Source organism: Scyliorhinus canicula, unplaced genomic scaffold (genome assembly GCF_902713615.1).
Source record: "Scyliorhinus canicula unplaced genomic scaffold, sScyCan1.1, whole genome shotgun sequence".
Lineage (NCBI taxonomy): Eukaryota > Metazoa > Chordata > Chondrichthyes > Carcharhiniformes > Scyliorhinidae > Scyliorhinus > Scyliorhinus canicula.
The window spans coordinates 212936-235964 of record NW_024055441.1 but is presented as its reverse complement, the minus strand read 5'-3'; the positions used below and the strand labels follow the sequence as shown (position 1 = coordinate 235964).

The 23029-nt window shown below is 46.5% G+C and overlaps 1 long non-coding RNA gene across 1 annotated transcript; it reads right to left on the bottom strand.

Annotated features, from left to right (window-relative positions):
- Nucleotides 1-2801: 2801 nt before the first annotated feature.
- On the bottom strand, nt 2802-8751 carry LOC119959419. The gene is made up of 3 exons (XR_005459203.1): nt 8571-8751; nt 7591-7697; nt 2802-3345 (listed from the first exon to the last, which is right to left on the bottom strand). It is a non-coding gene; the product is annotated as an uncharacterized LOC119959419 (long non-coding RNA).
- Nucleotides 8752-23029: the final 14278 nt, after the last annotated feature.

Below are 23029 nucleotides of genomic sequence, written 5' to 3'. Positions count from 1 at the left end.
GATTTTCACAGTAACCTCATTGCATTGTTAATGTAAGCCTACATGTGACAATAAAGGTTATTATTATTGTAAATGTTCTCTACACCCTAAGAACTTCATATCTTTCCTAAAGTGTGGGATCCATATATAGAGTTCCATTCCAGAGTGATTGATTTGAAAAGCACGGAGGAAATGTCCAACTTGTTTAAAACGATGGTTCGACGACACTGGGAGCTCTGTCAACATTGATGATCTCCATTTAGAAAAAGGAAATAGAGGCACTGGACAAGGTGCAACAAAGGTTCATAATATACAGAACTGAGAGCATTTAACACTCAGGAAAGGCTGGGGCTGCTTTTTTCTGGAAAAGAGAAGACTGATGGGTGACCTGATGGAAATCTTAAGATTGTGAAGAGATTCAATAATATAATAGGAATTTCAACACACACCTCTTTACAAAGCGAGTGGTGAGAATGTGGAACTCGTTACCACAGTGAGTGGTTGAGGTGAAGAGCATAAATACGTTGAACGTAAAGCTAGATACATACATGAGGGAGAAAGAATAGGAGATGCTGATGGGGGTAGGCTCATGTGGAGCATAAATACATACACAGACCATGGCTAACCTCCGCCTGTATGGGAATTTAACCTGTGCTGTTGGTGTCACTCAGCACGAACCAGCCATCCAGCCAACTGAGCTAACCAATCCCCGTGTAAATCTGTAATAATTCCTTCAATATTAGTGATTGCCTGTCTCCCACCATACTATTTAATGTAGTTTCCCAGTGCACCTCAGACAACTTGCCCCTAATACCCTGATACAGTAGTTTTATTCTGTGAGAAGCACCAAGATAAACAAAAGAACCATGTAACCACCATAGCCCATCTTCATGGCAATGTGGCATGATTTTTGGGGTTTTCAAACAGAAATGGTAATGAAACATCTTCTAACCTCCAAACCCCCTTTCACTCCTTGTGAAATGTGCAACCAGATATTCGCAAGAAGGCTCAGAGAGAATTAGCCCACTGGAGACAAAACCGTGAGACCGGCCAGTCCAGCAGAAAGAAACCCTCTGACCATCCCCATTGACGAACAGACTGAACAAAATACAGTCTTGGATGTAATTGAGAACAAAAACAATAACAGCAGAATCCAATCCCTGTAATCGGTTGGAAACTTATTACCTGAACGGCCATAATTAGGAGAGGGGAATGTGCAACGAGACCTGGGTATCCTCGTACGCCAGTCACTGAAGGTAAGCATGCAGCTACAGCAGGCGGTAAAGAAGGCAAATGCTATGCTAGCCTTCATTGCGAGCGGATTAGAGTACAGGAGCAGGGATATCTTGCTGTCATTATACAGGGCCTTGGCGAGGCCGTAGCTGGAATATTGTGAGCAGTTTTGGTCTCCTTATCTGAGGAAGGATGTTCTTGCTCTAGAGGGAGTGCAGCGAAGGTTTACCAGACTGATTCCTGGGATGGTGGGACTGATGTATAAGAGATTGAATCAGTTAGGATTGTATTCGCTGCAGTTAAGAAGAATGGGGGAATCTCATAGAAACCTATAATATTCCAACAGTACTTGACAGAGTAAATGTGGGAAAGATTTTCCTGATGGTGGGAGTGTAGAGAACCAGAGGTTGCAGTCTGAGGATATGGGGTAGATCATTTAGACAGGGATGAGGAGAAATTTCTTTAACCAGAGAGTGGTGAGCCTGTGGAATTTGTTACCATAGGAAATAGTTGAGACCAATACACTATGTTTTCAAGAAGCAGTTATATACAGCACTTAGGGCGAAGGGAATCATAGAATAGATCATAGAATTTACAGTGCAGAAGGAGGCAATTTGGCTCATCTAGTCTGTACAGGCCCATGGAAAGATCACACTACCTAGCCCATACCTCCACCCTATCCCAGTAACCCCATCTAACCTTTTTGGACACTAAAGGCAATTTAGCGTGGCCAATCCACCGAACCTGCACATCTTTGGACTGTGGGAGGAAAACGGAGCAGGCGGAGGAAACCCACACAGACACGGGGAGAACGTGCAGACTCCCCACAGACAGTAACCCAAGCCGGATCACAGGATATGGAGGGGAAAGTGGGATTAAGGAATTGAGTTGGATGATAAACCATGATCGTAATCAATGGCGTAGCAGGTGCAAAGGGCCAAAAGATCTCTTACTGCTCCTATTTTCTAAGTTTCTGTGTAATCCCTTCCCACACTAAGAACAGGTGAATGGCCTCTCTCCAGTGTGAACTCGCTGGTGTGTCTGCAGACTGGATAACTGTGTAAATCCATTCCCACAGAGGGAGCAGGTGAATGGCTTCTCCCCAGTGTGAATTCGCTGGTGTCTCTGCAGGATGGATGGATCAATAAATCCCTTCCCACACTGAGAGCAGGTGAACGGCCTCTCCTCAGTGTGAATTTGCTGGTGTGTCTGCAGACTGGATAAATCACAGAACATCTCACCACACTGAAGGCAGGGGAACAGCTTCTCCCCAATGTGAATTCGCTGGTGTGTCTGCAGGCTGGATGACTGAGTGAATCCCTTCCCACACTGAGAGCAGGTGAACGGCCTCTCCCCAGTGTGAATTCGCTGATGGATCCGCAGGTTGGATAAATCACGGAATCCCTTCCCACACTGAGAGCAGGTGAATGGCTTCTCCCCAGTGTGAATTCGCTGATGTTGCCGCAGAGCGGATGAATCAATAAATCCCTTCCCACACTGAGAGCAGGTGAACGGCCTCACCCCAGTGTGAACTCGCTGATGTTTCCGCAGGGCGGATGAATTCATGAATCCCTTCCCACACTGAGAGCAGGTGAATAGCTTCTCCCCAGTGTGACTGTGTTGATGAATCTCCAGCTCATATGGGAATCTGTATCCCTTCCCACACTGGGAGCAGGTGAATGGCCTCTCCCCAGTGTGACTGCGTCGATGAGCCTCCAGCCGAGATGGGTAACTAAATCCCTTCCCACAGTCCGCACATTTCCACGGTTTCTCCATGTTTTGGGTCTCCTTGTATCTCTCCAGCTTGGACAGTCAGTGGAAGCCTTGTCTACACACAGAACATGTTCACTGTCTCTCCTCACTGTGAATGGTGTGATGTTTTTTCAGGCTGTGTATCTGGTTGAAGCTCTTTCCACAATCAGTTCACTGGAACACTCTCACTCGGGTGTGTGTGTTGTGTGGGTCTCTGGTTTTCCAGTCACACTCACGTTTAAAATCTTTTGAAGCTCACAGATCGGACAAACATTTCTCCATCTCGCCGATGATATTCAGATCAAAAGGAATCAAATGAGTATGTCACAACAATATGTGATGTTTGAGATTTCTGCCTATAGTTCCTCCTCTTCCAATATCCTTTAAAAACAATTTACAAAAGTCATCATTGTTAGTCCAGGATAGAAATTCAGAACAGACAATTCTAGTTCCTATGGAACATTATTTCCTCTCTCGTTCTCCAAAAGCTGTAAATATCCATCCCACACAATGTCCCTCCATTCTCACTCTGCTATATCTAATATTCACTCTCCCAATTCTCCTGAAGGTGCTGATTCATGTTGATTGACTAGATCCCAGCTCAGCTCAGTTTCCTGACCAGGACACAGAGATTAGAATAGGAGCAAGAATAGGCCATTCAGCCCACCGAGTCTGCACAACCATTCAATGAGATCCTTGGCCGATCTACCTCAGCACCATTTCCCACACGATCCCCATATCCCTCAATATCTTCAATATCTAGAAACCTATCAATATTTGTCTTGAACATACCCGATGACTAAGGCTGCACATTCCTCTGGGGTAGAGAATTCCAAAGCTTCACCACATCCTCGAGTGAAGAGATCCCTCCTCATCTCAGCTTTCTCTCTATTTTCCTACCTGTTCCACATAATCCTGAACTCCATTGTCAATAAAATATCTGTCAAACTTGTGCTTCATATATTCAATGACCCCCAGATACAACTGGTCCCTGTGGAAGAGCAATCCAAAGACTATCAACCCTCTGAGGGAAGAGATAACCGGAAATCTATAATGTAGCTATAGTCTTATATTACAAGACGATAGATAATACATTTACTTATTACAGAACGGTAAATAATACATCTAATCTGTACCACGTAACAACACTGGACATATCTCTGTCCATTATTAATTTAATGTCCCCTGAAATGTTAGCCATCTCCTGGGGAAACCCACCCCTTTAATTGTGATCATTAGGAAAGAGACAATTTTTTAGAAATACATTTTGAGTAACCAATTATGTTTTTCCAATTAAGGTGCAATTTAGTGTGGCCAATCCATCTACCCTGCACATCTTTGGGTTGTGCAGCTGTTACTCACGTAGGCACGGGGAGAATGTCCACACGGACAGTGACCCAGGGCCGGGATCAAACACGAGTCCTTGGCGCCGTGAGGCAGCAGTGCTAACTATGGTGCGAACAGAGACCATTCTTTTCGTCACACAAATAAATGCACGAACCTGTTAAGGAGGCCCCAATCCCCCAATAAGACCCATTGATTTTGTCAGTCTGCAGACAGGAGCTGGAGAACTGAACCCAGGCAGAGGAGAGGGAGGGGGAAAATTGGGAGAGGAGGAAAGAAATGGTGCAGATGGTGAGATGGGTTTGGATTTCAGCCCAGGGAGGAGGGAGAGTGTGTGGGACGGGGATTTACAGCTTTGGGGGAACAAGAGAGGGAAAAATGTTCCAGAGAAACTAGAATTGTCTCTTCAGAATTTCTATCCTGGACTGACAATGATGGCTTTTGTTTGTTTTAATTACTAACAAAATATAATTTAGAGTACCAATTCTTTTTTTCCAAGTAAGGAGTAATTTTAGCGAGGCCAATTCACCCGCCCTGCACATCTTTTTGGATTGTGAGGGTGACACCCATACAGACACGGGGAGAATGTGCAAACTCCATACGGACAGTGACCGAGGTCCGGGATCAAACCCAGGTCCTCGGCTAAACACTGAGCCACCGTGCCTGCCCCTAGTGATGACTTTTATAAACTCCTTTTACTGGATATTACAAGGGGAGGATTTACAGATGGAAACTCAAATCAAACTTCACATCAAGAATTAACAGAGTCACTCCATTCATCAGGACCTGAATATCATTGGCATGTGAATGTGGAAGGAGAAATGTTTGTCTGTTCTGTCAGTAGGAAATGATTTTCAAGATCAGTGTGACTGAAAGAAACCCGAGACACACACGACTCGCGTGAGAGTGTTCCAGTGAACTGACTGTGGAAAGAGCTTTAACCAGTCACACAGTCTGAAAAAACATCACACCATTCAGAGCGGGGAGAGACCGTACACATGCCCACTGTGGGGACAAGACATGGAATGAAAAATGAATTTACTTATTGTCACAAGTAGGCTTCAAATGAAGTTACTGTGGAAAGCCCCTAGTCGCCACATTCCGACGCCTGTTCAGGGAGGCTGGTCCAGGAACTGAACCGTGCTGCTGGCCTGCCTTGGTCTGCTTTAAAAGCCAGCGATTTAGCCCTGTGCTAAACTAGCCCCTGTAACCCCTGACATAAACTGATCGTCAAATTTGAAGAGGGACAAGGACACCAGCAGCATGCTGAAACCATGGACATGTGGGGACTGTGGGAAGGGATTCAAGCCCCCATGTGAGCTGGGGACTCATCACCGCAGTCACACCGGCGACAGATCATTCACCTGTTCTGAGTGTGGGAAGGGATTCACTCAGTTATCCGAGTGAGGATTTACCAAGATGTGGGAAACGAGCTGGTGAGCGGCCTTTAATAAAGTTCAGGCTGCTCTGTGTAAGAAAGGAGTTTGATTCGGGGTGGTATACCCAGCAAAGCTGCAGCTCACATACGAGTCCCAAAGACTTCCATTTTGAGACACCGGAGGAGGTGAACATTGTAAAGCATGGACTGGGGTCCAGTTATCTGTATTGGACAAGATCTATGTTTCTTGTGGGGTGGGATGGGTGTTGGGATATCCTCTATATAGTTTTGATATTTTCTGATGAAATCTGTTTTTCTGTTCAGGGTGAAGGGAGGGGGAGGGGGGGGAGGGGAGGAGGAGGGGGAGGAGGAGGGGGAGGGGGAGGGGGAGGGGGAGGGGGAGGGGGAGGAGGAGGGGGAGGAGGAGGGGGGAGGGGGAGGGGGAGGGGGGGAGGGGGAGGGGGGGGAGGGGGAGGGGGGGGAGGGGGGGAGGGGAGGGGGAGGGCGAGGGGGGGGAGGGGGGAGGAGGGGGGAGGGGAGGGGGAGGGGAGGGGGAAGGGGGGAGGGGAGGGGAGGGGGAGGGGGGAAGGGGAGGGGGGAGGGGGAGGGGGGAGGGGGAGGGGGGGAGGGAGAGGGGGGGAGGGAGGGGAGGGAGGGAGGGGGGGAGGGAGGGAGGGGGGGAGGGAGGGGAGGGGGGGAGGGAGGGAGGGAGGGGAGGGGGGAAGGGGGGAGGGGGGGAGGGGGAGGGGGGAGGGGGGGAGGGGGGAGGGGGAAGGGGGGAGGGGGAGGGGGGGGAGGAGGGGGTTAAGGGTATAGGGTGGATACGTGGGTTTGAGTCGGGTGATCATTGCTCGGCACAACATCGAGGGCCGAAGGGCCTGTTCTGGGCTGTACTGTTCTATGTTCTATGTGTGTGGCGGCCATCTTGGGTGGACTCTTGACCTGTACATTTTGAAGATTTACTGGATAGTCCTTCATGGCTGATTCTGTGATGCGGTGGTAGGGGGGGGGGGGGACAGACGCGTGATTCAGCTGGTCGCCTGGAGCAAAAGCAGATTGGTTGGACCAGTGAAGAGGGGACGGGTTTTCGCTCATCTAAAGAATCTAAATGTTGGTGTGGTGTTCTTGCAGGAGACTCACTCACGGCTTAGAGATCAGACCAGACTGTGGACGGGTGAGCCAAGTGTTTCACTCGGGCTTTGACGAAGGACTCAAGGTGCTGTAATTCTTTTGTTTTGTAAATTTAGAGTACCCAATTCATTTTTTCAAATTAAGAGGCAATTTAGCGTGGCCAATTCACGTACCCTGCACATCTTTGGGTTGTGGGGGTGAAACCCAGACAAACATGGGGAGAATGTGCAAACTCCACACAGGTAGTGACCCAGGGCCGGGATCGAACCTGGGACCTTGGCGCTGTGACGCAGCAGTGCTAACCACTGCACCACCATGCTGCCCGAGGTGTTGCAATTCTAATCGATAAACAGGTCCCTCTTTCGGTCACTAAGATCATTGCGGACACTAATGGGAGATACACGGTGGTCAGTGGGTCATTGTCCCTAACTGGGACGATGTTCCTTTGTAAAAAATATTATTGGGGTCCACCCCAGACCTGGATACACATCAGTTGATTCTTGGAGCAAACTTCAATTGTGTACTGGATCCTAAATGTACTGGTCCAAGCCCATTCATCCCCTACAAAACAGGAAAAGGGAATGAAACCGAACGGACCACCCGGCAGCGACCCAGGCACCGGAAACGACAACGGCAAACCCGGCAAAAGATAAAGAAAAGCTGTTCATTAGCAGATTGTAAAAGGATTATGGGACACAGATTTAAGATTGGGAGCAAGATCTATAGGGGAGATTTTACACAGTGAGTGATAATGATCTGAACTCAATGCTTACACACAAAGGTCGATAATCTCCAGGTCCTGATAACCCGAATGGTGCTGTCAGAATTTGATGTGAGGATTGGTTGTGAGTTTCCTGTCTGCGAATCCCTTTCTAAGTCCCTGTGAAAGAAGTTTACAAAGGCATCACTGTCAGTCCAGAAATGAAATTCGGGAAAGATAAATACTTCTCCTGGTTTGGATTTGCTGTGTGTAAATCCCCCCGACTAATCCCCTGTAAAAAGCGTTTCCAAAATTAATCACTGTCAGTCCAGGATAGAAATTCACAACATTCTCCCCTCCTGCTCCCTGGTCCAGGATGACCACTTATGCCCCCCCCCCCCCCCCCCCCCCGCTGCACACTGACCCTCTTGTCATCAGCAGTCCCTTGATTTGAGGGTGTTGTCCACTCAGGGTTGGGAGTTTCTGCCCTGGGTCTTAATGTGACTGAACAGAGCCGCAGAGCTTTGGGCACATGGGACAGGATGTCCAATGAATCTTGAATTTACAGTGCAGAAGGTGGCCATTCGGCTCATCGAGTCTGCACCGACCCTTGGAAAGAGCACCCCATTTAAAGCCACACTTCCAACCTATCCCCTCAACCCACTAACCCCACCCAAACTCTTTCAAACACTAAGGGCAATTTAGCATGGCTACTCCACCTAAGCTGCACATCTTTGGACTGTGGGAGGAAACCGGAGCACCCGGAGGAAACCCACGCAGAGAGTGAAATCTGGAGAGCAGGATTGGCTTCCTTTTCTTTCCATCTCTACCACCGCTTTGCATCATCAATAAGACATTGGGACTGAAAGACTAATCCAGTTTGATGGACAAGTTGTCTCCATTCTGAACAATGGGGAACAAGCTCCTCCCACTCATTGAAACATCGCCCCGACAAAGATGAGAAACGCGCATGCGCCCTGATGCGCATCCAATAAAGATGGCGGCCGTAAACCCGAGCTGAAATGAGGAGTCGCAGTTCTGCTCAGTACAAACCGGGTCCCGGAAACTTTTTTCCGCGGTTTGCGGCTCACAAAAGCTTTATACAACGTTTCCGCCCATCCCCGCGATCTCTTGCTCCCTCCATATTGTTAATCGTCTGTCACCAATTTCCAATCTGAAAAACACGTCCTTCTCCTTCGCCATTACCCACACTGCGCATGCTTCAATCACAGCGGGCCCCGCCCCTCATTCACTCCCATTGGTTGGAGGACGAGCCGCCCTCACTCGTTCCTCAAGTTCCGCCTTCTCCTGCTATTGGTCCGGAGCTGCCGTCAATCACCCGGAGATTGTGACGGTGAGAGCGGCCACAGGCTCAGGTTGACTCGCTGATTGTCCAATAATAACAGTGAGAGTTTCAGTGGGACAATCAGACAATAATCGTGGAGATGGGGCCCAGAGGAGAGACAGCAAAGGGATTCACTCACTTTGAGAGTAACAAACACAGTATCATTCCAGTAATAAGTCAGACTGCAGTGTGTGAGTGAGGAGGCCATTCGGCCCATTGAATCTGCACCGACCCTATGAAATATCACCCTACCTGGGCCAATCTAGGACGGCATGGTAGCACAGTGGGTAACACTGTTGCTTCCCAGATCCAGGGTCCCAGATAATAATTCTGTCACTGTTATTATTAGACAATAACCTGCCTGATATGAAAATCGCTTATTGTCACAAGCAGGCTTCAAATGAAGTTACTGTGAAAAGCCCCTAGTCGCCACATTCCGGCATCTGTTCGGGGAGACTGGTACAGGAATGCCTGTTATTCCAATGCTGGTGTGTGTTACTCTGTTACTGTTATCATTAGACAATAATAGGAGGGCAAGATGCAAGGTAGCAATGATAATTTGATGTTTCTGTGTTATAGTCAGTGTCACTGGGAGGTGTGATAAAATAGGAATGGAAACATCATGACAGAGGCACGTGTGACTGACTCCACCTGATTCAGAGCTGTTCTACCCAAGATGAGAGCAATGAGGACATGGGGAACTCCAGAGATTTCTGGTATCTGAGGTGCATCTGTAGAGGAATTGAAATCATTCTAGTGGTCCTCGATTTATCCAGTAAATATATCTGACAGCTGAAACCAAAGTTTCATCCTTCTCTTTGAGACACATTGTGATTGAAAATATCAAATGTTAAAACATCAGGAGAGGGAAATTCAGACTGTCACAAAGGGCATCATTGTTGCCTCACAGCACCATGGACCCTGGTTCAATTCCAGCCTTGGGTGACTGTCTGTGTGGAGTTTGCACTTTCTCCCAGTGTCTGCATGGGTTTCCTACCACCATTCAAAGATTTGCAACTTAGGTGGATTGGCCATGATCAACCTCCCCTTCGTGTCCAAAAATGTGTTGGTTAGGTGGGGTTACAGGGATAGGATGGGGGATTGGGCCTAGGTATAGTGCAAACTCAATGGGCCGAATGGCCTCCTTTTGCACTGCAGAGATTCTATGAGTGAACTGTCGAATTCATCTGATTCACCATAACACTGCCAATTTACCCTCTACAAGTGTAACTCCCTTTGAAAGTTACTGTAAATCTGCTTCCAGCAGCCTGTCAGTGTGAATTCCAGATCACATCACTGTGTAAAAACAAATCTCATCATCACCCCCTTGGGTTCTGGTGTCAAATATCTTAAATCTCTGTGTCCTCTGGTTACAAACCCTCCTGCTCTTGGGGAACAGTTTCTCCCCATCGACACTGTCACAAATCCTTCATTTTAAACACCTCTATTAAATCTCCTTTTCACCTTCCCTGATATCAGAGGGACAATCCCAGTTTCTCCTGCTCTGAGTCAGAGGGACTCGAAACGTTAACTCTGTTTCTCCCAACCGCCTCACGGCGCTGAGGTCCCAGGTTCGATCCCGGCTCTGGGTCACTGTCCGTGTGGAGTTTGCACGTTCTCCCCGTGTCTGTGTGGGTTTCGCCCCCACAACCCAAAAATGTGCAGAATAGGTGCATTGGCCACGCTAAATTGCCCCTTAATTGGAAAAAATAATTGGCTAATCTAAATTTATTAAAAAAGAAAAAGAAAAAAAAAAACTCTGTTTCTCTCGGTACCGATGCTGCCAGAACTGCTGATTTTTTCCAACATTTACTGTTTCGCTCCCTCTTTTTCCTCCTTCAATCTATCAAACACTTCATGATTTTGAACACCTCAATTAAATAGGAATAGGAGAAAAATATAGATGAAAGGAGAAAGAAAGACAGATTTTAAAAAACAGAAAGGTGAGGTGAGAATAAAAGCTGAGTAATAGAGGAAACAAGGAACACAGAAAGAATGATATAAAATATAAGGGAGCAGGTTATCAGCTCTCAGCTACAGAGAGCAGAATGAACCATGGAAGAGAGAGATTGGGACACATTTCTTACACGCCTCAGGATTAACCCATACGGGGACTTTGCTGTCGGTGAAGAGAGATGAGAAAGACCCAAGTGTGATTTGTCGCTCTCAGTGTGACCCTGAAAGACTGTGTCCAGGTTGAAGTTCTGTTCCTGCCGTGTGATCCTCCCCCAGATTGTCCTTTCTGAGTTCCAGACAGGTGATGTTAAACACTGAAGTAAACATTATTGAGTCCTGTACATGACTAACAAGATCAATAAGGGTATAATCTAAACCTTGTAGTCGCTTGTGAACTCGCTGGTGTGTTAGCAGGTGGGATGAATGAGTAAATCTCTTTCCACAGACATTACAGTTGAATGGCCGCTCCCCAGTGTGAACTCGATGGTGTTTCAGAAGATAAGATAAATGTGAAAATTCCTTCCCACATCTGGAGCAGGTAAATGGCCTCTCCCCACTATGAACTCTCTGGTGTGTCAGCAGGTTAGGTGACTGACTGAATCCCTTCCCACACACAGAGCAGGTGAATGGCCTCTCCCCAGTGTGAACTCGCTGGTGATTCAATAGGTTGGATGAACGAGTGAATCCATTCCCACATACTGAGCAAGTGAATGGCCTTTCCTCACTGTGAACCTGCTGATGTGTCAGAAGGGTGTATGAACATAGAAATCCCTTCCCACATGCAGAGCAGGTGAATGGTCTATCCTCTGTATGAAGTTGCTGGTGTATCAGAAGATTGGATGAATTAATGAATCCCTTCCCACAGTCAGAGCAGGTGAATGGCCTCTCCCCAGTGTGAATTCTCTGGTGTTTCAGTAGGGCAGATGTGTGGATTCCTGGTTAATTTGCTGTCAGTCTAGATTCAATAAAATCTGAGATGGATTTGCAGGTATCATATCATTTAATAATAACTAACTTGCAAGGCTGACTTAATCCATAGGACCTCAGGACACACACACTGTCTTCTGAGAGCCCAGAATAAAGAGAGACAGAATACAAAGAAGCTTCTGCTGATATATTCAAAATCACAGTAAGATTCACATATAAGCTTCCCATTGGTCATTCTATACACCTCCTGACCTGGCCCTATATCCTAATTGGTCACTTTGCATTGTAACCCCAGCATCTTTGATTCCTTCTGACCACGAGGTTACTATCCCCCGCGAGCCATGAAACTTCTGCTTTCCTTTGTTCTGTCTGTGACCACAGTGCCCTCAGGGTCCTAGTGCCTAATTTTATCACATTCATTTATTCATTTCCTCATTCCCTCCTTTTATCATTTCATGATAAACTATCGGTCCAAGCCGCAGTCACGGCCCCTCATCTAGGAAAACTTGTTGCTGCATTTCTAAATCCTACTGCAGCACCTCATCGGCCGCTGCATGCTCGTGGATCCTAACAGTCAAGACTCTGGCGGCGGCTATTTGTTCCACGGCATCCTGCATTTTACCCATCACGCATTTAAGGATGATCGTGCCCACAAAGATGCAGGCAAGATAGTCAAGAGCATAACGGTTCTGCATGGCAAACAACCTGAGTTGAGATAATTCCCTGGTTAGTGCCCCAAGGGCCCCTAAGGTCTCGTTTCCCAGGATGGTAAGGCCGCAAATAAAATACTTCCTATCGTTGACCGCCAAGGAACCCCCCATACCCCCCCAGTGTCTAGGCGCTCAGAATTCCCCATCCGGCTGAGTGGCCCCGGTTGGGTGCTGGAACCTGAGGTTTCTTCCAACCTTCGAAAAATTCGTCTGAGACTGACCGACGCGCCAATTTATGGTGCAGTATCCACTCAGTGGGGCAGGGGACTGTGGTGGGGACTAGAGTCCCGATAGCAATTTGGCGGGGAAATGGGAGTGACTAAACATTGGCCGCTGTACCATTAAAGAAAAAGTAGTATCCTTGCTCCGTGTACCAGCTGGCATCACAATCAGTATATTGATTGAGCAGGGAACCCCCAGTAGCCCATTTCATCCAGCTTTGGAACGCCCATTCGGGCCTCATAGCAATGCGGAACGCCCTAGACTCAACAGTGATATGAGAGACATTCGCCCAGCTACAAAGGAGCTGGATGCCTAGCGTCAACGGGACACAAGTGGCATTGTAACAGGCACATTGACCTGATGTCAGGGTTATGCAACACTTTGGATCAGTACAAGTGGAGGACAGACATGTTATATTCATTTTCATCTCTACCAGCAAACAGCCGTACCTCTCACTGCTGAAACAATTCTCATATGACCGGGAATCTCTATTGGGAGTGAAGGGGCTAGATATATATGCCCTCCACCGTTGAAGCTTATCCTAGTGAGAGTGGGAATTATCCCCAGGAAGGGGAAGGCGAATAGCCGGTGGGCCGAACCTGGATCGTAAGGAAGAGTAACTTGCGCGGGCGGTGGCTCGGAACTCTGACAATGAACCACAGTTGGGGGAGTGCCCCAAAGCGGTGAAACAGAACATAACCTAGACACCGATGTGGGGTTTGGGTAGCAGACAACCCTCCCCTGGCCATACAAGCGGTGGTAAATCTAGAAGAGATTCATACCGTCCAGGTTTCCCTCATTCCGGATCCTAAATAAATTAAGTACATCTCCTGATAATCTACGTCTGGTTGTACCTCCCCTCTTACACAGCCCTTCCTCTGTCTAGTCCCTCTTTCTCTCTCACAACCTCTTCCTACCCCCTCCTCATAGTCTGATTTTACCTGTAAGGCATCAAGGTTAACACATCCAAAATCAAATTTACATATGCTCCAAAAACAAGGCAATGTCCATGCAGTCTTCCCTTCCCATCGTTGGGACCGGTGCAATTGCGTCATAAGTCCTGCATGGTCCGTTAACCAGATGACCTTCCATGAGTCGACACTACGTCCTCGTATATGGGGGCAGCGAAGAACGTCATCTTTGCAGAGGTGGAATGTCCGGGTACTTCGGCTGGGGTTACAGATGTAGATGATATTCCCCTGTTCCATTACCGCCGCCGATGTCACTCTAAGCGAGGCAATGCCGAAGATCACACAGGCGGCGTGTAGCCACCCCATCATGCTTCACACCTGTAAAATAGCGCTGGGGAAGGGAGGCAGGTTAGTGACCGACCTTTTACAGTTGTGGAGGTAGACCCAAACACTCCACCCCTCCACTTTAACTGCAGTGGGGGTGGTAAGGAGAACTTGGAAAGGCCCCTCCCATCGTGGCTCTGACCCTTTCCGAGTCCAATGTTTTTGACCATGACATAACGACCAGGCTGCACTGAGAGCGAGCTATGTGATAGGGACGGTGACGAGTGAGCTGCACGGTACCTGGCCATGGAGCTCCTTGAGGGCGTTAGTGAGGGCTAGAACATAGTTAGTCCTTTCTTTAGTCAGATGGTGAAACTGGACCAATCTGGGAACAGGCAGGTTCCCGGGAGTTCTAATGGGCCTGCCGGAAAAGACTCGGCAGGAGAGAGCCAGGCCGATCCTGCAGGTGTGACCTACAGCTGAATGAGGACACCGGAGAGCAACTTAAGCCATGTCGGCCCCGTGTCCGCTCTTAATTTAGCCAATCTAGTTTTGAGGGTCTGATTATGTCTCTCAACCAACCCGGCTGACTGCGGTCTGTCCACACAGTCTAACTGCGAACATATCCCCAACTGGGAGCAGAACTCCTTGTTAATCTGTCCAATCAAATGAGGCCCGTTAACAGAACTTAACTGAGCCGGTATTCCGTACATAAACACCTCATCACATTTTTACAGCCTTTGGCTCTCCGTCCTCTTCCGTCTGGTGTCATGGTCACCAGTGACGAGATGTCATCTTTGGTGAATAATGATGGGCCAAGCCTATCGGCATCATCCGAGCCATAGCCAGCGTACAACACATATTAAGGCATCCAATGATTGTGCAGTCTACAATTATAATAACAAGTATTATCAATCCATGCAGCAGGTAAATCCCCATGACCAAGCTATGAGAGATAACCCCGAACTGAATCTGACTAGATAGATAGCCATCCTCAATACTACTGTGTTTCCCTTAGGATTTATATCCTTCTTATAGTTATACTGACTAGCAACTATCCCTCAGCCTTGTCATTCGTGTTTACATGTCATGATTTGTAAACTGTGCAGGAAAATCAATGGTAAATGCATCCATCTCGCAGACCAGTGTCAATAGACCCTTTGTGAGGTGCTTTCCTCAAGTCCAATCACCGTGAACCATAGCTGGCGCCACTCAGGAAGGTAACACAATAGCCATTCCGGTTGTTCCACTACCTCCAAGGCATCTGACTACCTCGGGGCAGTAGCACCATAAAAGCGTCCTCATGTCCCTTAGAAGCAGCCCACAACTCAGTCCATCAGCGACCAAAAGGTCCTTATCCCTCACTGGGATTTTTTGTAGGAAGTGCTTTCCGTTTCCCATAGGAATGGTAATTGCTGATATTTTGTATCATGCACTGATTATCTTGCTTTATCAATTGCAGGAGCGTCAACCAATCCTGTTTCTCTCCTTCTGACTTCCTGACTCTGACGTCAAACATTGTACTGAATCATGTAGCCCGCCAGCCCTGGCTTACTTGAGACAATAGCTCCGTTTTCTTCAACCCCCTGTTGTCTGTTATCATTTTCCTTACCGCATGGAGTGTATACTTGCCATTATTTGTTTTTTCTTAAACACCACTCACGCACTTAGTACAGGTAACTTCTTGTGGTTACAACCCAATTGAATTTATACATAACATTCCCAAACAACTTACAGGACATTTAGTCTGTAACAACTGTTATACTCTCCAATGCTATATTGGTTACACATTTCCCCTTGCGGCAGCAAGCTGCTAATATTCTAGACCAGAGCCTCTCAAAGTGTGGTACGCGTACGTACCGGTACATAAGAACATAAGAAATAGGAGCAGGAGTAGGCCATCTGGCCCCTCGAGCCTGCTCCGCCATTCAATGAGATCATGGCTGATCTTTTGTGGACTCAGCTCCACTTTCCGGCCCGAACACCATAACCCTTAATCCCTTTATTCTTCAAAAAACTATCTATCTTTACCTTAAAAACATGTAATGAAGGAGCCTCAACTGCTTCACTGGGCAAGGAATTCCATAGATTCACAACCCTTTGGGTGAAGAAGTTCCTCCTAAACTCAGTTCTAAATCTACTTCCCCTTATTTTGAGGCTATGCCCCCTAGTTCTGCTGTCACCCGCCAGTGGAAACAACCTGCCCGCATCTATCCTATCTATTCCCTTCATAATTTTAAATGTTTCTATAAGATCCCCCCTCATCCTTCTAAATTCCAACGAGTACAGTCCCAGTCTACTCAACCTCTCCTCATAATCCAACCCCTTCAGCTCTGGGATTAACCTAGTGAATCTCCTCTGCACACCCTCCAGCGCCAGTACGTCCTTTCTCAAGTAAGGAGACCAAAACTGAACACAATACTCCAGGTGTGGCCGCACTAACACCTTATACAATTGCAACATAACCTCCCTAGTCTTAAACTCCATCCCTCTAGCAATGAAGGACAAAATTCCATTTGCCTTCTTAATCACCTGTTGCACTTGTAAACCAACCTTCTGTGACTCATGCACTAGCACACCCAAGTCTCTCTGAACAGCGGCATGCTTTAATATTTTATCGTTTAAATAATAATCCCGTTTGCTGTTATTCCTACCAAAATGGATAACCTCACATTTGTCAACATTGTATTCCATCTGCCAGACCCGAGCCCATTCACTTAACCTATCCAAATCCCTCTGCAGACTTCCAGTATCCTCTGCACTTTTCACTTTACCACTCATCTTAGTGTCATCTGCAAACTTGGACACATTGCCCTTGGTCCCCAACTCCAAATCATCAATGTAAATTGTGAACAATTGTGGGCCCAACACGGATCCCTGAGGGACACCACTAGCTACTGATTGCCAACCAGAGAAACACCCATTTATCCCAACTCTTTGCTTTCTATTAATTAACCAATCCTCTATCCATGCTACTACTTTACCCTTAATGCCATGCATCTTTATCTTATGCAGCAACCTTTTGTGTGGCACCTTGTCAAAGGCTTTCTGGAAATCCAGATATACCACATCCATCGGCTCCCCGTTATCTACTGCACTGGTAATGTCCTCAAAAAATTCCACTAAATTAGTTAGGCACGACCTGCCTTTTACGAACCCATGCTGCGTCTGCCCAATGGGACAATTTCTATCCAGATGCCTCGCAATTTCTTCCTTGATGATAGATTCCAGCATCTTCCCTATTACCGAAGTTAAACTCACTGGCCTATAATTTCCTGCTTTCTGCCTACCTCCTTTTTTAAACAGTGGTGTCACGTTTGCTAATTTCCAATCCACCGGGACCACCCCAGAGTCTAGTGAATTTTGGTAAATTATCACTAGTGCATCTGCAATTTCCCTAGCCATCTCTTTTAGCACTCTGGGATGCATTCCATCAGGGCCAGGAGACTTGTCTACCTTTAGCCCCATTAGCTTGCCCATCACTCCCTCCTTAGTGATAACAATCGTCTCAAGGTCCTCACCTGTCATAGCCTCATTTCTATCAGTCACTGGCATGTTATTTGTGTCTTCCACTGTGAAGACCGACCCAAAAAACCTGTTCAGTTCCTCAGCCATTTCCTCATTTCCCATTATTAAAACTCCCTTCTCATCCTCTAAAGGACCAATATTTACCTTAGCCACTCTTTTTTGTCTTATATATTTGTAAAACCTTTTACTGTCTGTTTTTATATTCTGAGCAAGTTTACTCTCATACTCTATCTTACTCTTCTTTATAGCTTTTTTAGTAGCTTTCTGTTGCCCCCTAAAGATTTCCCAGTCCTCTAATCTCCCAGCAATCTTTGCCACTTTATATGCTTTTTCCTTCAATTTGATACTCTCCCTTATTTCCTTAGATATCCACGGTCGATTTTCCCTCTTTCTTCCGTCCTTCCTTTTTGTTGGTATAAACCTTTGCTGAGCACTGTGAAAAATCGCTTGGAAGGTTCTCCACTGTTCCTCAACTGTTCCACCATAAAGTCTTAGCTCCCAGTCTACCTTAGCTAGTTCTTCTCTCATCCCCTTGTAATCTCCCTTGTTTAAACACAAAACACTAGTATTTGATTTTACTTTCTCACCCTCCATCTGTATTTTAAATTCCACCATATTGTGATCGCTCCTTCCGAGAGGATCCCTAACTATGAGATCATGAATCAATCCTGTCTCATTACACAGGACAAGATCCAGGACCGCTTGTTCCCTCGTAGGTTCCATCACATACTGTTCTAGGAAACTATCGCGGATACATTCTATAAACTCCTCCTCACGGTTGCCCTGACCGACCTGGTTAAACCAATCGACATGTAGATTAAAATCCCCCATGATAACTGCTGTACCATTTCTACATGCATCAGTTATTTCTTTGTTTATTGCCTGCCCCACCATCTCGTTACTATTTGGTGGCCGATAGACTACTCCTATCAGTGACTTTTTCGCCTTACTATTCCTGATTTCCACCCAAATGGATTCAACCTTATCCTCCATAGCACCGATGTCATCCCTTACTATTGCCCGGATGTCATCCTTAAATAACAGAGCAACACCACCTCCCTTACCATCCACTCTGTCCTTCCGAATAGTTTGATACCCTCGGATATTTAACTCCCAGTCGTGACCATCCTTTAACCATGTTTCAGTAATGGCCACTAAATCATAGTCCTTCACGATGATTTGTGCCACCAACTCATTTACTTTATTCCGAATACTACGAGCATTCAGGTAAAGTACACTTATGTTGGTTTTTTTACCTCTGTTTTGAATCTTAACATCTCCAGTTTTATTCCTTTTGTTATTACTGGGCCTATTCACTGTGCTCCCCTCAGTCACTGTACCTTGTACTGTCGCCCTTATGGATTTCTGACTATGTCTTCTCTGCCTTGCCCTTTTCCCCTTACTTCCTTTTGTTTCTGTCCCTGTTTTACTACCTTCCAACTTCCAGCATTGGTTCCCATCCCCCTGCCACATTAGTTTAAACCCTCCCCAACAGCTCTAGAAAACACCCCCCCTAGGACATCGGTTCCAGTCCTGCCCAAGTGCAGACCGTCCGGTTTGTACTGGTCCCACCTCCCCCAGAACCGGTCCCAATGCCCCAGGAATTTGAATCCCTCCCTCTTGCACCATCTCTCGAGCCACGCATTCATCCTATCTATCCTGACATTCCTACTCTGACTAGCTCGTGGCACTGGTAGCAATCCTGAGATTATTACCTTTGAGGTCCTACTTTTTAGTTTAACTCCTAACTCCCTGAATTCCGCTTGTAGGACCTCATCCCGTTTTTTACCTATATCGTTGGTGCCTATGTGCACCACGACAGCTGGCTGTTCACCCTCCCCCCCTAGAATGTCCTGCAGCCGCTCCGAGACATCCTTGACCCTTGCACCAGGGAGGCAACATACCATCCTGGAGTCTCGATTACGTCCACAGAACCGCCTGTCTATTCCCCTTACGATCGAGTCCCCTATCACTATAGCCCTGCCATTTTTCTTCCTGCCCTGCTGTGCAGCAGAGCCAGCCACGGTGCCATGAACCTGGCTGCTGCTGCCTTCCCCTGGTGAGCCATCTCCCTCAACAGTATCCAAAGCGGTATATCTGTTTTGCAGGGAGATGACCGCAGGGGACACCTGCACTGCCTTCCTACTCTTGCTCTTTCTTTTGGTCACCCATTTTCTATCTCCCTCAGTAACCTTCACCTGCGGTGTGACCAACTCGCTAAACGTGCTATCCACGACCTCCTCAGCATCGCGGATGCTCCAAAGTGAGTCCATCCGCAGCTCCAGAGCCGTCAAGCGGTCTAACAAGAGCTGCAACTGAACACACTTCTTGCACGTGAAGGAGCCAGGGACAGTGGACGTGTCCCTGAGCTCCCACATCGCACACGAGGAGCATGACACGGGTCTGGGATCTCCTGCCATGTCTTAAACCCTTGGTAAACTTAAACAACTACAATTTCAAAATAAAAATAAGTAAATTAGACAATGAAAAGAAAAAGAGAGACTACTTACCAGTCACTTACCAGGGTTAAAGAGCACCTCCTCACACTCTGCACCGAATTACCTCACTGCACCAAATTACCAAATTTCAATCCTCCACTTTGTACGAGTCTCACTCCGGATGAGTCTCCTGGAAAGTGCTTGCTTACTTCGTGCGCAGTCTCTCTGTCTTTTATACAGACCTCAGCTAACCGATGACTCAAAAAAATACCTTAACTTCAAAGAGAAGAATACAATGTGCCCCTAAACAGGCCTCAAGTGATTGCCAGATAACTGCCTCTCAGCAATTAGGGTGGGGGCAGCTTCAACCAATCAGACACTAAGCTCCACACTGCACTTTTAACTGAAAAACAGCAGAATTAGATTTTCCACTTACCTTTGCTGATTTACTCACTGCACCAAATTACCAAATTTCAATCCTCCACTTTGTACTTTGTACTTGGAGTGTTTCCAGAAAAGAAAGAGACAGTAATCCTGGATTGGCTTGTTTCGCTCACCGGTCCCTGGCACATTGGGAAAAAACTGCCGGTACGCCACATCAGATAGTTTGAGATGCACTGTTCCAGACTACTGTCATTTAAAATATGGGGGTTCCTCGTCAGTCACTGCTGTCTGCCGAGACACTTAATAACTCCTCCGCGTAATACGCCCCTCCTGGAGACCACAGATCACCCATCAGCTAACGTTCCGTTAGAGATGTCTGACCGGAGGTTTCAGTATTCAGTAATAATTTGATATTTTGATTTGTTGCTAACCCGTAAGGTTTTTCTTCCGGGCTCTATCATTCAATTCCCTCAAACATGTAGCCAATTGTATCATTAGTTTTTTCCCATACTGTCTGAAACATTCTTCTGCAGAGTGTTGTTCAGGTTCTTCATCGGTATGATCGTTGCTGCATCTGAAACTAAAACGAACAGGTCAAAGGCGGAGAGGGCCCTATTTCTTAATTTGTATCTTCCTATCCGTGCTTGGATATTCCAGAAGTACCATCTAGCATAGCCCACGTACTGCCTCACAAATCGATACCATAAGTCTGTCACTTGTCTACAAGATTGCACAGCCTTTTAAAGTCACATTGTTGTCGGCCAAATTATCCTTGCAGTAATTGCACGTTGTCATTAATCTATCCCACTTACACTGACACTTATGTAGCATGGTGGTTAGCACAAATGCTTCACAGCTCCAGGATCCCAGGCTCGACTCCCGGCTGGGTCACTGTCTGTGCGGAGTCCGTACGTCCCCCCCCCCCCCGGTGTGCGTGGGTTTCCTCCCACAGTCCAAAGATTTGCGGGGTTACGTGGATTGGCCATGCTAAATTGCCCGTAGTGTCCCAATAGCAAGGCTAAGGGGGAGGGGAAGCCGTTGGGCCACGGGTATAGGGTGGATACGTGGGTCTGAGTGGGGCGATCATTGCTCGGCACAACATCGAGGGCCGAAGGGCCTGCCCTGTGCTGCACTGCTCCATGCTCTTGGATTCAAAATCCCCCCTGTGGTCACAAACCTCAATCATTAAAGTTGCCTGATATTCCACAAAACAATCAGGACAAACCTGAATGCCCCAAATCTCCCTGGGGGCTGCAGCATCCCATCGCTGTCTTTGCAAATGCATTATCCATTCTCCTGAATACTCAGTATCTGACCGTCTCCTGGGTTTCATATGACTACTACCAGTCCAAACAATCGGGCTACAGAATGCCCCACAATCCAGACTTGTGGTTTCCTGATACTCACTGTGAACCATTTTAAACTGAGGGCCATTAATCACCGCCCTTGTGGCCTGTTAAGCCTCCTCCTTCTGATATTGCACCCCTGAGTGAGATGCGAAGAATCTCAAACTCCTCCTCTTTTGCTCACCCAGTGATCCAATCTAGTCAAAACCTTCCCTTGATACATTCCTGATAGTGCTACTGCATTTACTTTAATTACTTTATTTTGATGACGACCGGATTTGTATGAAAGTAAGATCCAAACATGACATTTGAACTTTATCAGCTGTCCAATCAATGCTGCTAACAGGTTTTAATTCACTGTCTTCTCCCCCATTGGGTCATGTGTTTTAATTGTGATACAATGTCTTTTGCTCCAGACACCATGCTTCTCTAATTCAACTGTATGTGTACCCAGAATCTGAACAATCTTGTCTTTACATTTTACAGCTTCACGGATGATTTTCCCTGCAGTCTTAGTTGGTAGCTTCACCCAAACTTCCTCTAAATTAGCAATTGGTTTCAATATCTTAATTTTTCTGCATCAATTTTTTAAAAAATATTTCCCTGCAATCAGATTCTCATTTCCTGATACTGCAATTAATTCTCTTAATCTAACTTCTGGTCCAATATCTTTATTCTCCAAATCTCCTTCTTCAATGTCTATAACATGCTAAACATCATTATTTCTGCAAGTGACTTTTCGTGCTCGTCGGGCACTAGGACCCTGCGGAGCCATGCAGTACAGCTTCCACAAAGCTGTCTGCTTGGAAATCTCTTTGTCCATTTAGTGTTGAGCACATTGCTCTGCCGGCCATTTATAACTTCTAATTGATGTGAAACTATTGTATTTATTTCCCTCATTTATTTTTTTTTTTTTTTAGCCAAGACTATGCCGAGTTGCAACTAATCATTTACAAATCCCAATTTATACAGTTTGATTTCACTTTTTGTTTTCTTCTTGAGAATTATGTTTAATTAACATCATTATTGCTAAGGTTCTGAAGAACTTTCAAATACTTACTCCGTTTTAACTCTCACTTTAATACCTCCTAAAACACAACATTTCACGAAACTAGGAACAGAGGTTATCACATTCTTATCAAACAGACTCATTCATTCATTGGAGATCTCCATTCAGACAAAGGAATTCAAATCCTTATACGGTCATTCATCAACACACAAGTCATTTATAACCCAATTCTGTTTCATTCAAACAACCCATACTTCGCGAAGCTATAGTTGAACGGCATTGAACTGTCCGCAAACATTCCATCAGCGATCCTTCCTTCACTGAACTGTTTCGCGACATCACATCAACCCGGTACGGACCTTAACCAATTTTTTCATCAAATTTAAAATTGAACGGAATTGAAGTGTGCGCC